The 18,573-nt window shown below is 44.9% G+C and overlaps 1 pseudogene; it reads right to left on the bottom strand.

Annotated features, from left to right (window-relative positions):
• Positions 1 to 1,214: 1,214 nt before the first annotated feature.
• Positions 1,215 to 18,573, bottom strand: part of LOC138297099 (WD40 repeat-containing protein SMU1-like) — a 57,459-nt pseudogene continuing 40,100 nt past the window's right edge.

Consider the following 18,573-nt stretch of genomic DNA (forward strand, 5'->3'; position numbering starts at 1 on the left):
GATCTGGGTGGTGGTTCAGGTGGTTGGGAGCCTATTATGTCCCTGTGGTTCCATATAGGAGGCCAGCAGACTAGCCCTTAGAGTCACTCTGGAGTCCTGTGTTCAGGTGCAGGTATAAATCCCTCTGACACAGGCAGGAGGACAGCAGGGGAGCAATCCAGCAAGGCAGCAGTTCAGTAAGGCAGTAATCAGCATGTCAGCAGTCCAGGAGAATGGCAGTCCCTTCAGCAGCCCAGCAATGTTTCTTCCTGGAAGAGTCTCCACACGTCCAGAAGTGTACTGAAGAGTTGGTGAATATGTATATCTTGTTCTTCTTCTGAAGTGGGAGAAGCTTCACGAGGTTTCCATTTGAAGTCCACAGGTTTCCAACCTTCCCTGCCTTGGCTTCAGACTAACTATGGAGCTATACAGCCCTTTGGGTGGGAGCAAGACACAGCCAATTCATTTTTTAAAAGATTTATAGAAACATGTTCTCAACATATTGGAAATATATTAGGCAAGAGCTTAAGAGTTGAGTAATTTCACATTTATGGAGCCAATGAAAACAAAGGTAAGAAAGCTCTGAAGCCTCCAACTAGTAATTATGTAATAGTCAATACTGTAACATGAAGGAGATTATGGTTAAAAGTTCTCAAACCCATCTCTTAACCCTGGGAGATGTACCTTCAACCTTTTACTGGTTAAATGAGAACTACTGAAATGTTACAATGGTCAGTGCAAAATATATTGAGATGGCAAGTGTTTAAGTGTACCTCACTGCTTTTGTGCAATTGTTTTGCTCACCATCTGACCTGGAACTAACCACCCTTTTTCAAGAAAAGTAGCATTGGAGTTCTATGCATGTACATCAACTTGGAATGAAGCCGATGTAGCGGAAAACAAGAGATCTGTGTCAGAATCTAAGCCAAACTGAAAATCAGTGTGGGGTTTAGGGCCGTGGGTTAGAATTATGCTTTTAGAATGATGTTATCGTAATCAAAAGTAATCATCCAAAAGCACACACCACTCAATCTTCATTTGTTTTGAACCACCTGCTTTTCTTTCTCTAAGAAACACTAAGTAATCAAGGTTCATCCAAGAGAGAATAAAAAAATATATATTACACATAGTTTGTCAATACTGGACCGTGGAGCTGCCACATATTGTTGAAAAATCATGACCAAGCACCAACACAAATTGGGTTTTCCTCCCCTTCCAAAGAGAATGCAGGCTATTTATGGTTTCCAAAGCTTCAAAAGTCTGTCTTCGCTATATGTATCTATCAGATTTTGATGTGGGTGATATACAATGCAAATGAAATCATTTTCATGAACCATCAAAGTTAGTTCCAGCTTGCCAGTGACTGTACTGAAGCAGTACAACACAAAGTCTTCACCTACACAGTAGATCCATTCTCCACATGGCAACAGGGTGCAGCACACAAAATCACCACCTTCCCTCTTACCAAAGCTGAAGCTCCTCACAATCTGTCCCTGCATGTTCATGATAACCACAGTGTTTGACCTGTTACACACAACAAAGTGCTCTGGATTTTTTTGCAACAGCACTACATTGTTAACTGTGATGTCTGTCCCTGTAGTACTTTCCAGGGATTTGAAGGTGTTGGCGTATTCAGTTGTCTTCATGTTCCAAATCTTTACTGTATCATCAGAGGATGCACTGATGATATAATGCCCATCCTGCATGAATCTTGCTTTATTGACAAATGATGAGTGACCTCAGAATTCCTATAAAGGATTGCCAGATTTCAAGCCATGGATCCTTATAGATTGTGTGAGAAAGTGATTCTTTTGACATGGTTAGCATCCCACTTTTTGCCTGGAATTTGATGAGGTTTTAAAATTGTAGTGCCCTGAGCCCTTGCTAAACAGGATTCCTGGACCAGATCTCTCTCTCAAAACTGTTGCACAATTAGCAACACCTTTAGCTGCCTATATACGGCCCTAGTAAATGGTACGTAGGTGCCTAGGGCATGGGGTACTAAGCATAGGCCCCTGAGGGCAGCTGCACGGATTGTGCCACCCACAGGGACCATACATTCAAGTGCACCCAGCACTGCCATGGCAGGCTGAGTGACCTGGTGCAATCCTAAAATGAAAACATGACATGGCCCACAGCTTGTGTGACCTGTCCACTACACCCTGAATGCAATATAGGTAGGCCACTCCTCTGGCAAGCCTTTCAGCCCTAAGGCAGCTTGCACTAAAATGAATGTGTGGGTATAGGTGCATGAGCAATATGCCCCTACTGTGTCCTTGCCAAACCTGGGACATAGTAAGTGTACAGAGCAGCCATTATAAATGCATGTGCTATACACTGGTCAGTACGAGTTTCACATCTCCATGATGGCCACTCTGAACCCTGGGTTGTTTGGTATCAAACAACTCAGAACAATAAATCCAAACTGGTGCCAGGTTTGGATTTATTACAAAATGTACCCAGGGGCCACCTTAGAGGTGATGCCCCAGAAGCTAACTAATACTCTCATGGTTGCTGGCTGATCCTATCCAGTCTGCCACCACCAGACAAGATTCTAGATCCCTGGGGTGAGGGTCTTTGCTCCCTCGACCAGAAAACAAAGCACTTCCTGGGCAGAGGTGTTACACCTCCTTCCCCAGGAATGTGCACTGCCCTGCCTGCAAACTTCAAGGGACTTGCAGCCCTTGAAACTCAACCCCAAGCCCTGCTGCTAGATGGCTGCCCTCATTGCAAACCCCCATTTTTGGTGGGAGCAACAGTAGGAAAATGCCCAAAGGTCAGGAGGAGTGGCCACCCCCTATCTGCACCACCCTCAAGGTGTTGCAGGCGAGGTGACCCCTCCGTTTCATTTTCCTCCATCTTGATTGGTAGGAAAATAGCCAATCAGGGATAGGGATATGACCTCTGCCCACAGGAAGTGGTCACATAGTGGGTATAGCACCCTAAGGTAGTTGGCCCATTGGCTATTACTAGGTACTCCCCTAATCACCCTTCTAAATGCAGTAGTGGGAACCCCTAGACCTGCAGATCAGATTCGAAGGACACAAGAAGGCCAACAACAAAGAAGACCCAAGGCTTGAGAACTGAAGTCCTGCTGCACTAAGAAAAATGTGGCAAACCCTGCCTGCTGTACCCAGAACTCAACAATCACCACCGAGGGATTCACTGAACATCGGACGGACTCTAAGAAACCCTGGAAGACCTCCAATTTTCTAAAAATTGCCAATGACCTTCCTCTAGAGTGAAGGCATCACACCCTGCAAGCAAGAAGCAGAAACCAGTGAAGTCCAGTTTACTGACTGGCTGCTGACCAAGGAACTGGCCAGAGCAGCTGGACCAAATTTGACCTGATGGACTCAGAAGACAAACCCTGCAAGTGTGCCACGTTTGGTGGCACTGCAACCTCCAGTGGCTGAACCGTACACTAGCCAGCGGTACTGGACCCTCAGTGTCAGACACCCAGAAGAAAAGTCCACACCGGACTCTCTGAGGACCAGAAGCAAGCACCAGTCGAGGTTCGTCAGGACACCCACAAAACCCCCTCCAGAGTGGCCCTGCTGCACTGCAAAACTACCCTCAAAGTTACCTGCCTCCTGGTTCCAAAGGCACCTTTGCGCACAGCTCCTGGATGACTTTTCCGCTCTGTACCAGGTCTCCCTGTCCCCTGCACCAGAGAACCAGCTGTGCTCTAAGGGTCCCCCACTTCTTGTGACCTCTACAGTCCAAGGGGAGCCACTGGACTCAACTTGAAGTCTGCCTGTGCAGTGGATTTCCAAGTGGTCCCCTTCGCCTGTCCTGCACCATCTCCAAGACTTTCAGCAGCTGCTTCCACTGGAACTGGGAACTTCCCAAACTTCTCCGGCTGGTCCACAGGACCCCTCAATGACATCAACCTAAAATCAGAAGGAGACATTGGTAAACACATTGCCTGATTTTACATGCATTTTTAAAGTTTTCTCCCATTGATTCCTGTGATGCGTAATTACACACAAAAAGACTATTTTGCGAAACGTTGAAATATTACAACTCAAAAAGTACTTACCCAATTTTGATGATCTTGGTCTTAAAACTTTTATAAAAATCTGAATTATATTTGTAAATTGGTCTAGAATTATTCTTTGGAGTGTGTATCTACATTTATTGATACTGTGAGTGCAACAAATGCTTAGCACTTCTCCAAGATTGGCCTAACCGATCGACCAAGCTACCACAAAAATTAGAGCATTCGGTGGTCTAGTGTTTACCTCTGTAAACCAAGGTGGGGTTGCTCAGACTCTGTGCACGTTGCACATAATGTTTGTACACTATATAGAGAGCCAGACTCCTACAGTTTGGTAAAAGGAAGCACTGAGAATCTGACTACTGTCTTTGGAGAAACTGAGGCAGGTAACACCTTTTTAGAGTGCACATTAAAATCTGCATAAGTACTGGCCACTTTGAATCTTCCATACCTTTCTCTTTGCATCTTGAGCTCCGGTTGCTAACATTTCTGTGTCACTGCTGAAACACAGAGAAAACACAGCATCATCTATCATCTTGAAGTTGTCTTGGGCTTGTTACTTCAGATCCTTCCTGATTTTTCCAATTGTGAAATTCCATACTTCAACGAATCCATCTGCAGGGCCAGTTACTAGGCATTGGCCATCTGGAGAAAAATGTGCGCATTCGATATGTGACTTCTGACCAAACTTAATAAGTCTGCTGAACTGAGTTGGAAACCTCTCCTCCTCTACCTACAGGAAGCAGACCTTGATGCTGCTGCCACTTTGATGCCTGTCCCAATAACGCCATAAGACAAGATGAAGGCACCACATTAACTCCTCCAATTAAAGTTTGTGCAATGGCAGATCTTTGCTTTTCCTTGCTACTTCCATCAGGGTATGCATCACGGGGATTGAAGTAAGACCTCTCCTAAAGGTTCTCAAGGTGAATGTATCTCTCTGGCTGGGTTTGTTTCTGCATGATCATTGGGTCTGTCTGCCTCAGGAGGGATCGAGCTGTCCCCAACTCACAGGATTCTATCAGTTCCAAAGTAACCTGTCTATCAATGTTTTATCTGGCTGTTTCAGTGACTGTATAGCCTGTAGTACTGCATCCAAATGACCACTGTTGATATCTACTACAAAGGTCTCTATACTGTCACCATTATTTAAAGATACAGTTATTTCCTCTTGTAGTGTGGTGAGAGTTTGATGCAAACCATTCTCCTCGTGGTACTGAATCATGAGAGGTATAACATCTGATTACTCGACTTCAGTGGGAGTAGTGACAGCAGATCAGAAACAACCACAGAAATTAACTTCCAACGCATCGATTTACAACTTTCGATCTTTGGTGCCTTACTCAGAACACAGCCTATTCAAGTATAAGCAATGCTCTGCTCAACTCTGCCCTCCCATCCTGACAGTGATTGCCTATCCAGGTACACCTAAGTTCCCTATTGTGTGTGGCTGTCTAGGAGGGATGCACAAAGCCAAATTGTCAGGTACACCCAGTCATGTGACCCAGAGACAGTATGCAGGTTTTAAATGGCTAAGGCAGGACAATGCCAACTTTCTAAAAGTGGCATTTTCAAAATTGTAACTAAAGATCTGACTTTATCCCAAGAGAGGGTTTTTCATTACAATTCCAAAGACACCAAACATGAACTGGTTACCTGTTCCAATTTGGAAATTACAGCTTATTACATGTAATACTGCAACTCCAATGTTATCCAGTGGGCGAAGCTAGCCTTGCTTTTCACTATCAAGACATGCAAAACTTAAAAGTACATGTCTGACTTTTTAAATGCACTGCGCCCTGGCCTCTGGGTGACATATGTGTATTGAAAAGTAAGGTTTGTGAAAAGGTTTATGATGTCAGGTTAAAATGGGAGTTTAAAACAGCAGACACTGGCTGCAATGGCAAGCCTGAAATATTTTTAAAGGGATACTTAAGTGGGTGGCACAATTGGTGCTGCAGGCCCACTAGTATCATTGAATCTACAGGCCCTTAATAAACGTAGTACCACTAGTGACATATAAGGAAATTAAATATGCCAATTGGGTATAAGACAGCGTTACCATGTTTTAATGAGTAAGAGCATGCACTTTAGAACAGGTTAGCAGTAGTAAAGTTCACGGAGTACTAAGGCCAGCAAAAACAAGATCATCAAAAATGGAGGAGGAAAGCAAAATAATTTGGGATATGACCACCCAAAGTCTGACAGGTCTAACACCCATTCACTGGTGGCTCCTCTGGTGCATCCAGTGAATGTGCGCTAGTAGGCCTTAATCGAGTCCCATTCGACTAATTAGGATATAATCAAAACTGTCTATGGTGCTGCAGTTCCTTGAGCAGTGCGTCCCTGGGGGCCTGACAGGACAGTTTCAAGTCTTACCTGCCCCAGCTGCGTGGAAGCGTTCATCATTTAAGCAGGTGCCCCGACCTAAAGCACTTGCATGCTGGGTCCTTTTCAGAGGAGTTGGGATGCTTGTGCTACATGCAGCAACACCCGGCAGGTGCAGGCTCCCTGCCAAGTGGCACGGCTAGCCTCAACAGCAATCAGAGATGCTTCCAGTTTCCATCGGCTCAGTAAGTTCAGTTTTCCCCACATGGGGTAGGGCATTGACCTGGGGTTGGTGCTCTTGACACTTTGTTGACGCAGTCACTTCCATTGTGGCCCCCTCTGACATGCGGGATTCCCACTATGAGACAGTATGGTCTTGGTGCTCCCAGCACAGCATTCATTGCATCGCTCAGTCCATGGAAACCCTCTCCTGGCATATGGGGGTCGCCGAATCACTCCTGCACACAAGCAGCAACGTGATCAGTGCACAGCCCCATCCTCACGCCTTGCACTGGGATTCCTGATGGTAGGGCTCCACATTGGATCACGCTCCCTCCAACACTATCGTCTTCCTCACAGGGCACTGTGGTCTTGGTAGGAAGGCAGGTGCTGGTGCTCCAGGCTGCAGGACAGGTCGTCTTGGGTTCCTTGGGTGGACAAATGTCTTGAAGAGTTTCCCCTTCTCAAACAGCCCATTTGGCTGCTTTGCAGATTACAAATTTTGGGTTTGCAGCCGCCGATTCTTACAGTCCATTTCCAGACACCAAATGTGATTTAGGGTCTGGGTTTTGAAAGTTTTATGTTGGGGGTTCTGCTTCTTCTGAAGTGTTCACTTTTCTCCCTCTTCTTCCTCTTCAGGGGCTGTCTGTCACAACTGGCACAACTCTAAAGCTGATAGTCCCACAACACAGGACATGGGAGGGACTAGTGTTCACACCTGGAGTCAGTCACAGTAAAATGTGAATTAAAAGGTTAATGCTGGGGTTACACCCCTACTGTTTACGATTCTCTGATCAGCACCATCTTCTTCTTGAGGTGTGCTCAGGGCCCTTTCTTGTGATCTATCACTGAATCAAAGGCACTCTTTTAAAGTGTGCAGGGAGAGTCTCTCTCTCCCTTTCTCCAGTGCGTCCCACCCAGCTCACAGAAATATAGCAATACACAATTCTGTCTGGGGGGAATTCTTCAACTCATCATGTCTTTATCAGATAGGCCTGGGTTTCACAAATGGAACACAGGGTCCTCCATGTAACATACCATTTTAGGCATACTTGCATTCAGTGTGCATATGCAGCACAGCATACTGTCCAGTATTGTGGCCTCATTTATTGTGCCACCCCAGGAGCACATACATCCAGCACACAGAATAACTTTGTGCACACTGCTCTGTACTGTATCCTTTCTGTAGTGTGCTACTTGCAAAGACACACACTGCCAGCACCCGCACTCACTATGCATGCACTACACAACACTTCACCCTTCCTGTATTGTGCTTCTCGCAAGCACATGTACACTCAGCACATGCTTCCATTGCTCATGCACTGTGCAGCACAACATCTCTCATGTAACATATTCTTCGCAGGCATTCATAAATCAGAATACACACTAATCATGCCTGTACTGCACAGCTCTATCCCTGTACTGAACCCTTCCCAGAGACACATACATCCAAAACAGAGTCCCCACTCCTGTGCTGCGCAGCAATTTACATCTAACTGATGTAGACCTAGGGTAAGTTAAGCACACAGCAGTGGAACTTTAAAAAAGGTAAGTGAACTTGTAGGCCTCACTCCAGTGACACAGGGCAAAAAGGACCTGTTCACTCCTACTGACAGCTACATGTCACACTGCCACCACTTCGCTCGTGTTGCTTAACTCTTGATGAAGGTGGTAGGCTTCCACCACTATGAGGGTAACACTCTGGGTGCCCTTCCAGATCCAACAAGACCACAATCCTTGAGAGAGGCCTATGTCATGGAGAACACTCATGATTTGTGTTTGCCTATGACATCAAAAATCAGCATTAAGTATCTAGACAACAGTACATTTGGCCAGACAGGGCAGGGGTACACATCTTTTACCATGCAGAGGACTTTCTGTACCATAGGGGTCTCTGAGCATATAAAGAGAAGCAGTGCTAGATTTGAATAATGACATAGGTTTCTGTTTAACTGTAATGTTGTCTACCTTTTCAATTGATGCTGTTTGAGGAGATGTCACAAAGGGCAATGGTTATATAACAAGCAAATGCCGTACTCAAGGAGTAGAAAGAGCTTTTCTACTTTGCATTTACCAAGCTGTTGATGGATACGTGCCTATGATTGTGATTAACGTGTTATATGAAAATGGGTTTTCCTCCTTTTCTGAAGGCCACAGGTTTTATTAATTCTAACAATCAGGGTCATTCGAATCAAGGCAATTAGATGTTTATGAAAGAATTAACTGCCATTAATTTGTATTGCCTTTCCTCTTCTTACTGCACGTATAGATATTCATTATTAGAAGGCAATGGCATAAACCAATGGTTTTAATTGCCATTTTACTCTTTACAAGTTCATTCCCAATGGTGTCCGCCACAAATCTCAAGGAGAGGGGCGGGCGGGGGAGGGAAGGGGTAGGAGGAAATAAAATATAATTTTTAAAAAACGTACCTCTTCCCGTCGTCGCCGCCGCCACCTTTCGCCTCAATCCTCTTCTGGTGTCCCAGCATTTACTGTGACACAATCCTGCTGCTGCTTTCATGCTAAAATTAGCATGAAAGCAGCATCAGGATTGGTCTGAGCTGCTTGGACTGACACTCAGACGCAACCCTGGGATCTGTGCAGTTTCTCCAACCTGGCTTTTTAACACAGCCGGGCTGGAGAAACCTAAGTGTGCATGTGTGTTTGGCCAGCGTTAGACAGCCGGCAAAACACATATGGTCACTTAGGTGCACTCTCTCCTCCTCTGACTTCCTGTGTACAATCCCGCTCCCCGTTCACATGTTGCTGGCTGAGCCAGCAGCTGAAAGATAAATATGAAGAAAAATTGTTTTATCTTTCATCGCCAGGCATAGCTAGGGAGGCGACGCTCCTTCGCCATTTTGAAGGAGCCGCCTCTGTTCATTACTTTTAATTTAGAAATATTTGACAAACTTAATCTCTTTTGATTTGCACTGGATTTGTTCCCCACCCCAAACAAGCGAAACACATTTGCTGGTGCTTCGTGATTTGGAACATTCCTTTGTTTGCATTGCTTCTTTGTTGATACAAACTTCAATTTCATAACGTGCCCATGGTCTCCAATTGAGCACATTTTCTTTATGAAAGTGAGATGCTTTTGCACGTCCACCTCTTCCTCTATCCACACTCACCGACCGCTCATACTTTGTGCCTGCATACATTTCGGATGTGCAGTTTACGATTGGCAAAGTAACCACGGGTTGCTGTAACACGGTTTTGTGAAGTGTGCACTTTTTCCTTGAACACGCAGGCTTATTTTAAATGTAGGTAATTTACAACCACACAAACGTGTTGTGAATTACCCCATCCTATTTTAAATAATAACAAATGTTGGACTTGACTTTCATGACACTTAACCCTCAAATTTGTCCATTGTCTACATTTTAAAGAGATGAAAAACAAAAAAGATACATGGATCATACCAACATGATCACAGACAACCATACATTTTTATGCTTATCCTAATTAATATATAAATAATGATGTATAAATTGTTTATTAGAAGACAAACATTTGCACCAAGTGACTTTTGTAATGAACACTTGGTCTTAGTCCAGAGTCCTGACAAATATCAGTTTGAACGTATATTTACCATTTTCAGATGTTTCACAAGTATTTTGCTAAGATCAGGTGTGACTTACTGACATAAACCTGGGATTCAGCAGTATCCCTGGGATACTACGAGAGTAAGTCACAGCAAATTCTTTGTGACTCAGTCCCCAGATGTCCAATGAGATTTCCATCACATATTCAATCTTCTATTGTTTAAAGGTGAACATGGAGAATCTAAGGAGTTTCAAATCATGTTGTTCTGTTTAGGTGCTTTTCCTGAAGAAATGTCTAGCTAAATTATGTTTGAACAAAGACTAACTTTCTTGTGGGATATGCAGTGCATGATAACACTTACTTCAGTGACAGCCTTTAGTTTTCACCCTTGTTGGTGCAGTCAGTGCTGATTGTTTCTGCAGATGTAGCTCAGGATAGTTGTCCTTCTTCAGTAGAGAGCAACACATAATTCTAGGGGTGCTGTAATGGTGCCTAAAGTCTTCTCAGTTCTCTGTACTACTCACTGCGTGCAGGAGCATCAACAAGAGCCTGTCAGCTAATTAGCTCAAGGGAGATATTCAAACAAAAAGAGGGTAGGTCACACCCTCCGGTCATGAACAAGAGCTTGTCCCTCAAAGATGAAAAACTAAGAGAAGACTAACGACTGTCACTGAAGTAAGTGTTATCATGCACTGCAGTCACCATAATGAATTGGGGTGAACTGAGTACTGGATTGTGAGTCTGTGTGCTCCCTCCCTGTTTTAGTTTGAAAAGACTACCTTGAGTCAATTAGCTGATGAGCTCTGGTTGATGCAACTGCGCCCAGTGACTGGGAAGCTCCCCCAAAATGATGTGTTGGTCTCTACTGAAGATAGACAACTATCTTGAAACACATCTAGAGCTAGAAAGCACTGGCTGCATCAACAAGGGTGAGAAACTAAAGACTGTCACTGTTATGATGCAATGCTTTTCCCATAATGCATTGGGGCAAACTGAGCACTGGGCTGTGAAGCAATGTGCTGTCATGCTATTTTGTCAAATCTTTCACTTACATGTTCATATCCAGTGGTCTTGTTTCTCTGAAACTTTGAGTGCCTAAGATTGGTGTCTGAGCAGGACTGATCTGTTGTTGTTTCATTGACATTTTGCTACCACCCTCTACAGCATATAGCAGGGGGCAGTGAGTCAGCCTACTCAAGCCATTGGTTAACATCATTTAGAGTGACTGCATTTTGCTCTTTCACAAGGAACACATTCACACTCAAACTAGTTCCCTTTAGTGCCAGTATTTTTGCTTTTACCTTATAATTACTTTAGTTTTGCCTTTCTGTTTAAAGGCTGATGTGATAGCAGCACTCCTGATGCCGATCCCGTCTCCTGCCAATGCTGTTGTAAATTCTGTTTGGAGTGTTTTGCTCTTCTGACTGCTGCTATTATAACCAGATAAGATTTTGTCTATTTGAAACTGTTCTCTATTAAGTAGTCCTCTAATTCACTCTTTCTTTCTTTTTTCCCTTCCTTCTTTCTTTCATTTTTACTTCTTTCTTTCTTACTTTCTTTTTCTCTCTTTCTTTTTCTTTCTTTCTTAGGCAAGAGACTTGCAGTCAATGCCAGGCTGATTATTTTAGGTCTGTGTTAAGCAAGGCCTTTTGGTTTTACTAAAATGATGTGCATAACATAGTTACTCCATAGGTTGGTGTCATTCACATTTTTCTTCCACCTTCTCTGGAATGCATTAATGAGCAATGTATCAGCCAATTTCAGCCATTGGCTGACTTTACTACGAGCTACGTCATGTCACTGTTTCACAAAGGAATACATCCACATACAAAGTAGTCCCCTTCAGTCAGAGATTACTATGGTAATGTGTGCTTTTTTTTGTGCCCCAAAAAAATTTTCATGTTGCAAATTTTTTTTTTTCTAGATTGACGACGGAACGGCATAGTCACAAATAATAACATTTTGCAAAAAACATGACAAAATAAAACAAGAATTGCCAAAAGACTGGTGGCCAACACCAGTCCTGTACCTTTGCTAATGCTTGTTTAGATCAGGTGGGTGTTCCTGGTACCTCTGTAACTTTCCACATCATCCCAATGGCATTTGAAGCAGGCACAGGCAGGTATTTAGAGAGAAAAAGAGAGGGAAGGGGAAGATAGAGAGAAAGAAATCAGAGAGGGCGAAGGGAGAAAGGGGAGAGAGGGGGGCACTGGATAGATTTAAAAAGGGAATCTGCACAAGATAATAAAGGGACCAGGGCTGGTTTGATAGGGCTGTTTGGGTTACTAAGTCTGGCCTGGCTAACAGAGCAAGTGTGGCTCATCCTAAAATAAGGGGACCTTGGTTTCATGTCGCCAGGACACAAGCCCTTCACCAGCTCGAAGCGAAGTTGTCTCTGTGTGTCTGAGCACAGAACAACGCTCCCTCACGTTACTTCGACAATCATGACATCACCACAAAAGAGTTATTTGTATCGTTGCTGTGCTAAGTATACCACCAACCACTGCCCAGTGTAATAAAAGCGCAACATAACTTGTACCTAACAAAGTATTACATTTTGGCACAGTGTTAATGACAACTGACAATGTTATACAGTGATAATCAGACATGAGGGAATCCAGTAAACGTTCTGTGCTCAAGGGGTATTCTAACCAGCTCCAGTTTAAATCCAGAGCGTTCGTCACTATGTTGCTTTATGAGATGCTAGAGCAAGATTGAGTTTCAGCAAATGACATACTGATTCATCAAAAGAAACAAATGTTGACTTGAAAAGAAATAAGCACGTGCAAGGCAAATGAGTCTGACATTAATAGCTGTCACATATGGACGCAGGCATGCATAACCGCTATTTGCATAAATTGGCATTTTAATGCCTGATCTATTGGCATTGCCTCTGCCAGATGTACCCAGAGTGACATGGTTTTATAAGGCGAAATCTTTTTTTGCCATTTATTCCCCCCATTTCACCTACAGCAATGACATTTGTTGAAGTACTACAACATCTTGGAGCCATTTGTAGTGGCATTGGTATGCACCTGCCTAAAATACATGGATGTGGCACACTGGCTAGTTCTCAGCAGTTAATGTGCACTGCACGTTCGGCCTTCCCTAAAGGTAACATCCTGCATTCATCAGAATTTGCAGGTGTGTGACATTAAGAGTCTTCTCAGAGTTTCAGACCCTCGTTTGGGCTTCTTGTAAACGCTCAAAGACTGGCCATCAGAGATTCAGTGCTGGTTGTCTGATTGTTATCGTTTTGCTTTCTCTTCACCTTTATAATGTAGTATACATTGTAATGGAAGCTTCCACGGGGTGGCAGGGAGGGTTATTGCAGCAAATGTGCCTTTTTGCCTTTTTTTGGACCCTATTCTTGCTAGCTTTAGAACTCTGTGCACTTTAACCGTGCTAAGCAGAAGAAGATTGCTTGTACTCCCCTGTTCTACATGGTATATTGGCTTTTAACTGATTGGAACATTTAACATGCCCGTTAGCCCCTAGTCTGTGGTGTAGAAAGTGCACCCACGGCCTGGAAGATGAACTGCAGCACATATTGTGCCATCTACTACAATGGCAACGCAAACATGGCTGCAGACCTACCGTTTGTAGCCTGACTGCTGCAGTTTAAAACCTACAGTGTGAGATGTAAAAATAACCCTTTTGGATAAGTGTACAGCTTTTAAACACTATTAAGCCCTCTCAATGTAGGCCTTGTAGCTTACAAGGCAGGGTGAATGAAAAGTGTGAAAAACAGAGAATAATAACACCATATCCCCACAGTGACAAGGCCCTGAAAGCTATCTTCACTGCGGCAATGCTAGCTCTACCATGCCAAAAAGTAGAGTCCAGATAAATACTAATACTGTATCTCAGAAATTGGACCAGCTAGAAAAATAATTAAACAATGGTTATTAAAAATACAATTCAGTGGTAAAATTGGAATTCTTATTCAGGAAAGGTAACACTTAAAAAGTTACCCTTTTCCTGCCTGAAGTTCCAGAAGGCTCATTTGCATTAACTGTCCATCAACACCCAGTTTGTGCTCAGCCCAGAAAGAGGTGTGAAAGTGGAGTGAAATTTCTCCCATTAGCACAAAATAGGAGAACCTAAATGAGCGGCGATGACTCCTCTGAGCTCAATGGAATATACAGGGTGTGGGCTGTGGGCATTTTCAAATCAGTCTGACAGGTCTGTTGAGCCACATGTTACACATTGGCACACTTGAAGGGGGCAGGATGGTAGAATAACTCTGTCTTGTTGCTGAAGGGCTCTGTTTTAGTCCTACTAGTTATCTATCTCTGGGCTTGCTGTGTGTATTGTGGCTGTTTTAAGCTAGATTTTAGTTTTAGATGTGGGAGGACATTAGTAATTGACATGGTGCACTCCCCTACACACCCAAAACCCTCAGAACCTAAAGTTAGTGTGGCCGAAGACTTTCGTCATCTTGAAAATGCCCTGACACTTGGCATTTTAGGACTGTTTGCAGTAAGGCAAACAGGAACTACTGAAAAAGTTGTTTTAGTTGTCCCTGGAACCATTACACCATCAGTTAGTGAGTGCCAAGACACTACACCCACCCCAGCATAAATGTGACACTCCAAGGTACCTGGACAGAACACTTTCGGGAAATAAGGAAGAACAAAATAAGATTGGATCTGCTGCTAGTGACCCGAGAGGAGCTCTAAAGGACTGGACCTGCCTCCCCATTAAATCTTAAACAGAGAAGTGGACTCCAAGGTTAGTTGGTTGACCTTCTGTGTGGCTACAGAGACATACCAAGTTGCAAGAGGCGTTTTCCCTGGAGTGCCCAGCTTAGCAGGAGATACTAGACCTGGACTGAACCTTGCTTGTGGCCTGTTCTGGAGTGAGCAGTGACCTCTAAGTACTGCCTCTGATGTCCTGAAAACCTTTAAAGGGACCCTGATGAGTTGGGACTTAAATGACTGAAAGTCAAATTTAGGGGACGCTCTTTGTCAAAGTGAAAGTCCGCCAGCCTAATTTAGATTCAGGTCTACCTTCAGTATGTTTATGAAGAAGACTTATCCATCTCCACTGCTGCCATACACCCCCGAAGGCCCCATAAAGAGGGAGTCATTGCTTTTTTTTTATCTTAAACAAATCCCGCTGTGGGATTTTGTTTTGAAAATATAAAAATGTTGGGAGTTTGACCTACGCCTCTGTCATGTTAGTGAAGCTATCTGTCTAATTTCAGGGCATTTACAGGAACCGCCATGACTGGATAGTGGAAATCTCCAAATTTGGTGGACAAAGTACTATCACCATGGTAGGCATAAAGTACTCTGCCATGGCGACGGTGCATACTCCGTCTGCTAAAGTCTAAATCAGGACCTAAGTCAGTAGGTAAAATCTTTGACCGGGAGGAACTTGATTGGTTTATCTGATTCATGCTCCATATGTAGTCAAAGCATCAAGACCTCAAGGAAAGTTCCACCAAATATTATCATTATTAGGATTATCCCTAGTAGTGGGGACCTTTAGATGTCAAAATTGTACAGTCTGCCAGTATGCCTGCAACAGTAAAAATGTGACACTAAATGGGATCGCAGTGAAACAGGCCAGGTTTTCTAATTCCAAAAAGAAAAACATTGTATATTACATTAAGGCCCTCATCATAACACCGCCGCCGCAGCAGATTACTGCCACCCATATTATGTCCCACACATAGCAATCTGTCATGATACAGCCACACACACAAGTCCGCCAGACCAAAGGTCAGTGATAATCTGGCGGTAGCAAAACCCACACCGTTACGCCAACAGAACTACGCCCACAGCATTATGGCCCCGAATCATCACGGTGGACATTCAATGGCACTAAACCATTGGCGGTACATACCACCACACTCAAAATACACACACCCAAACAAAACAACAACATATTGGACAATTCAAACTACACACACCTGATGCACATGCACACACACACCACACCCACACCACTATAAAACACCTCCCACATTACCCACAACCCTTTACCAATATAAACAAGTGCCACAAGAGAGATAGCAAGACCACAGACAAGATCAGAGACACACGGCACCATCACCTATACACCATCTACGCACCCTACATCACACACCCCAACACAGCACCCCACACACCCTCACACTCACCACTCACAATACACCCAATGCACCGCAACAACACCCCAGGTTCTCTGAGGAGGAGTTAAGGGTCATGGTGGAGGAAATCATCCGGGTAGAGCCACAGCTATTCGGATCACAGGTGCAGCAGACGTCCATTGCTAGGAAGATGGAGCTATGGCGGAGAATCTTGGACAGGGTCAACACCGTGGGACAGCACCCCAAACAAGGGTTGACATCAGGAAGAGGTGGAACGACCTACTGGGGAAGGTGCATTCCACATCAGCAAAACAACAAATAGCTGTACAGAAGACTGGTGGTGGACCACCACCTCCATCCCCACAACTAACAATGTGAGAGGAGCAAGTCTTGGCAATCATGCATCCTGAGGGCCTGGCAAGAGTAGGAGGAGGAATGGACTCTGGCAAGTCAAATCTCTATTACTATCACCCCACCTACCTGCATGCCATCACAAACCCCCACCCTTACCCTCACTCCCATCACTTCACCACCTCCCACATACCCACCATCACAACCCACTCATCCCAATACCAAGCCCTGCATGTAACACCAATGCATGGACACCCCTCACAGACCTGCATGGACACCCATCACGAAAGCATGCACAATATAGAGAATCACCTAGTCCACAAAATCACTACTCACACAAGGCAAAGCAGCCAGGGCAATAACAACCATACAGGGCAACACACCCATGTACAAGATGACACACAGAGAAACAATAACACTGCATTTACATCCCCACAGGTCCCCCACCCAATGTCACCGGAGAGGAGATGCCAGCAACATCCAGTGTACCCCCAGAAGAGGCCCACAGTGATGACAGCAGCTCTGGACTCCTTGATCTGGATGACCAACCTGGCCCATCAGGGATCTCTGGACAGTTGGTAACCCAGGCACAGTCCCATACGCCACAGAGCCTCCCCCTCAGGAAACACCAGCACAGTACCCACCCAGCGGGCCCATACCTCTGTCCCTGGGACACGTCAATCAGCAGTGTGTCCACCACTACAGGGACCCCAGGCCACCCCACAAACACAGGGCGATCAGGGACCGAGGGTCAGTGGCAGTGGGCACACAGATCAGGGGACAGAGGCACAGGACAACAGGGAAGCTGGAAGGACTGCTGTGCGACAGGGGGAGCCTACCAACATTCCCAGGACACAACGGGCCAGATCCTTGACAACGTGCAGGAGAACAGGCGGCTGCAGGAGGAACAGTATCAGGGGATCAGGGAGGACTTGCAGGCCATCAACACCACCTTGATCTCCATAGCAGGGGTGCTTGCACACATGGCCAACATCATGAGGAAAGCAACAGCACACCAGCGGGCCCCTACCACTAGCCAGTCCATTGACCAGCCCTCCACGTCCGCTGTAGCTAGTGGGCAGGAGGCCCCGCCACAGGACCCAAAGGCCACCAGCACCCCTCCCCCTGCAGAAGGTGAACCACCCTGCAAACGTTCTCTGTGATCCAGACAGAGGCAAGAGACACATGCCAACACCACCACCAGAAAATGAGGCTCTTCTGATTGTCCCACTTGTGACCCACCCTGTCACCATGTCCACTTTGAACTGCCTTTGCTCCCCTTCCTATGGCCCCTTGGACACTGGACCTCAGCTACAAACAGACTGGAACAATACCCTGGACTTTCCTCCACCATCACCCCATTCCATCGCACCTTTCCCTCAATTTCATAGCACTACAATAAACACTCTTGAACACAACTTGACTACTAGTATTTTATGTGTTGAAAATTTGCATTTATGGAAACAGTCACATCTAGTTCAAATGATCTGAACACTGTGAGAGCATAGAAATAATGACCTGTAGCTGTCTGTAGTCATCACATCAGTGCACAGTTGTTATCTCACCAACATCTGTAAAATGACAAGTCATAGGTGACAGTAAGTTGAGATGCAATGGAAGTTAATGCCATTTTCTACAGCCACACAGAAAACATAAATAGTCAGGGGAATGGTCAATTGCATTGTCTCAACTGTGTGTCATTGGAAGTATTGACGTATAACTGATGTTCTGTTTTCATCATCCTCATCCTCTGCCTCCTCATCCTCACTGTTCTCAGAGTTCACTGCTCCCACAGGGGCATCTCCAGTCTCTTCCTCCTGCAGAAAAGGTACATGTCATCTGAGGGCCAAGGTGTGCAACATGCAGCATGCCACTACTATTTGGTAGACCTTCCTGGGCAAGTAGCACAGGGATCCACCTGTCAGATGGAGGCACCTGAACATGGCCTTCAAGAGACCGAAGGCCCTCTTGATGATCCTTCTGGTTTGCCCATGTGCCTCATTATAACATTCCTCAGCCCCTATCCTGCCATTCCTCACAGGGGTCAGCAGCCATGATAGATTTGGGTA

This window comes from Pleurodeles waltl, chromosome 5, assembly GCF_031143425.1.
Source record: "Pleurodeles waltl isolate 20211129_DDA chromosome 5, aPleWal1.hap1.20221129, whole genome shotgun sequence".
NCBI lineage: Eukaryota > Metazoa > Chordata > Amphibia > Caudata > Salamandridae > Pleurodeles > Pleurodeles waltl.